Source organism: Adiantum capillus-veneris, chromosome 3 (assembly GCF_014529385.1).
Source record: "Adiantum capillus-veneris isolate H3 chromosome 3, ASM1452938v2, whole genome shotgun sequence".
Classification (NCBI taxonomy): Eukaryota; Viridiplantae; Streptophyta; class Polypodiopsida; order Polypodiales; family Pteridaceae; genus Adiantum; species Adiantum capillus-veneris.
Genome location: NC_140933.1, coordinates 40,809,379 through 40,812,970, shown reverse-complemented (window position 1 = coordinate 40,812,970; position 3,592 = coordinate 40,809,379).

The window sequence follows — 3,592 nt, the reverse complement described above, 5'->3', positions numbered from 1 at the left end:
TAGAAACTCCTCGCAACCAATCTGCAACTCTTGAAAAGACTCCTTTGTGAAGGTATGCCCGATCTTTTTAGGATTCCGCAAACTTGGTTGTAAAGAAGCCTGTTCAATCTTTTCCCTGTTGTTGGGTGGTAAGGGTGAAGCTACTGGTTTCACCTTCTTTGCTACACTCTTGTATTTAGTTTCAACATGGACTTCTGGGCCAACTGTTTGGTTTTCTTTAAAGGCTTCTATTACTTGATACATTTCCATAGAGCAAACTTCCACGACTTCATTTTCAAGATGCAATTTAGACCTCATTATAGCATCAAGCTCACCCATAGTATCTACAAAAGAAACTTGTTCACACAAACCCAAAACATTTTCAGTAGGCTTTAGCAACCCACTCTTTTTCATGCCTATTTGTACATTATGCACATATTGCCTCTCATATCTCTTCAAATCTTCAAGTTTTGTAAAACATACTGATCCATTCCTTGTTACCAAGGAGCTCATCGAGAAAGTTTCACCTATTTTTGGATCAAGCGAGACCCTTTTTCTTTCTGTACCACTGCAATCCCGCTTTACAATGGTACTTGGCCAAAACCCATCATTTCTCTATGATCATGAAACTCTTTGCTTACCTTTGGTAGAGGATGTTCTCTGAGGTTGTCACGATTTCTTTCATGGTTTACACAGACTGAGAGAAATTGGACAGCTCGTTTACCATCTTTGCTACGTATTCTAGCATATGCTGAACCATCATCCATTACCTTTGTTTCCATTCGAACTCCCACAATGTAGGGTTGTCCAAGGATGAGATGATATGAAGATGTATCCTGTACAAAGAAGTTTTGGTCAATCTTTACATCACCTATTGTTACCTTCACACCTGGACATGCTGCATACAATTCACCGGATGAATTGTTTGCCACTTTTACCATCCAACCATGATCTGTGTCCATTGGCCATTTTCACTTGTTGTAGAGACTCTTTGACATTATGTTTATTTCTGAACCATGGTCAATCAAGGCAACAAATGGCTCTTCAAGATCACCTACCTTGACCCAAGTTTCTGTAGTAGCCCTTGCCCAATGACTTCGTGAATAGTAACTCCTAGGAATATCTTCAACTTCTTCATCATCATTTGAGAAATGCACTTGCTTCACTCTCCCACTAGATTGGTAGCATCCTACCATAGCTCCATCATTCTCCTTATTTTGCAGTTGCATCCCTTGTGTCTTCGAGGTTTCCCCTTCAACCTGTGGATGAGAAACTTCAGCAAGGGTTTGCCTCTTCCTCTTGATGATGTCAATGATCTCCTCGTGGAATTCACGCTTTGCAATGCCAAGAACTTCTCCCAGAGTGAACTCAATCTTGCTATTCAAGATCCTTTCCTCCAAGACTTTCTTTAAATCTATAGCAACCTCAATATCAGATTGTAGTTTATAAGTTGGGCCTTTTGTCTTACCTTTTGTTGGCTCTTTCTTCTTTCCTGTTGTAGACTCCTCGATGAGTACTTCAGGTGGAGATGCTCCTTGTGTTGAGGGTGTTTGAAAAGGCATTGAGTCGCTTCTTTCCCCACCTCTAGAATCTCTTTTTGATGGTCCTTCATCAGCATTCTCACGTCTGCGCTTCTCTTCTACAATCGCCTCATTTTGTTGGCATTTTGTAATGTAGGCATGCATTGACAATGAGTCCACTGGATCATTCCATCCTGTTTCTAGACGTATGCAATCACCTGCTTCATGTAGAATCTCTTTTGTAAGCTTTCCCTTTTTAGCTAATTGCATGACATTTGGCCAAATTTGACCATGATGGTCACTCACCTCTTCATCACAAAAATATTCAATTTTTATTCCATAAGTAGCTGCCTCAACTGAAGAGGTGGCATGCTTGGTTGCCATATCTTCAACTAAGGTTTGCATTCCCCCCTTCCCAAAGTTAGTTCTCAAGGGTAGACCTGTCTCTCTTAAGTGGATTTTACCATCCTTAAAAAAGACAACATCTTTTGACAAAGCATCACTAAAATCATCACAATCCCTTCTTACATGGTCTGTACTATCACACCAAATACATCTATTAACAAACCCTTCTTTGGGCTGTTGTCTTTGCCTAGGAAGTGGCCCTGATGATTGGCTTTTTTCTTCAAGCTTTGCAAACTTCACCTTCAAGTCACGCATTCCCTTCACAAGCTCATCTAGCATGGACTCATTAAACTTAGGAGCGATAAAAGTAGGCTTTACCATTTTGTCAGAAGTTGAGGTGGAAGGACTTGTAGTGTTTACTACCATCTTGTCCCTTCTTCTTTGTCGTTTGGCAAGCAGTGAAACAGCACCTTCAACCTCATTCCAGTCGGTCTTTAGTCCTTGCTCAGCATCATTATCTTCAAGAAGAAGCTCCAAATTTTCTTGAAACTCTTTACCTGCAGCTTGTAAGAAAAGATCTGTCTTTTCTGCATCTAGTGTGGCCCTTTCTGTCCTTGTGAGTTGTGCATAGCGCCGCTCAAATTCCCTAAGTAGTTCTGTTATTGATAGTCCTTGCTTTGGCTTGACTACCCATTCTAAGAATGTCCTTTTTTCACTCTCTCAGAGTCCTCCATGAAATATTCCTCCTTTAAAGCTACTTTGAGTTCTTCCCAATTTCTCCCATGCTCGTCTTTAATTGCCCTAACATGCTCCCTAATTTCTGGAGCAACAACTAGCTCAAAGCTTTGAATCATCTCACCTTCTGACACGCGATGCAGCTCCCTCTCCTTCACATACTCGCGTAAGTACTTGGTTACATCTTTGCCATTGAACTGATCCATTCTGTTGACGACCACTTGTATGGCCTTCGTTGCTGAAATCTCCCTTCTTTCAGTGACATGTTGTTGTTGCATGAACATTGCAAATGTTTGAAACATTTGCATTGTTGTTGGGTCAAGATGCATACCCTGTTGCTCAACATGATCACCCATGGTTACCCACAAACTCTCACCCTGGCAGTTTCGCGTCGGGTTCACCAAACATATGTCGAGAAATTTGCGGTCTTGCCAGGAAAGCACCGGGCTTATGGCTGTGAGAGTTTGTGAGAGCACTCAACAAAAACTATAGAAGGAGTTAAACCATAGATGCCATGAAGACTAGGGCTTGGAAAGAAGTGCAATCAAAGAAGACTCACTCTTTCTCTCTTGCATTCACACACACAAAGAAAGAGCGCAAAAGAGAATGTCAAAACAATACGAAGATGAAAACATCAAGGCTATGGTCATATCGTATCATGGGTAATATGAAAGGGTTAATGGATGAGTTAATGGCATTCAATCTTGGCTGACCAAATAGGCTACGAATTGTTCTTTGGAATTGTAGTTTTGTGCTTACCATAATATATATATTTTGTCTAGTGATTGGGATTAATTGTGTGTACAAATCCTCTGGGTTCATAGCAAGATAACTACGCTTACATCAAAAGAAAAATTATAGTCTATGAGAGGTAGTATGATGGGATCCGGTGATAGAAGTATTTCATTGAGCCTTTCAGGGCCAAAGAGAAACACTATACGTTGTTGAAAGTGTATTTTACGGCTAATCCATACGTTAATTCTAATAGATTGTACAGAGTGAAAGCGATAGAA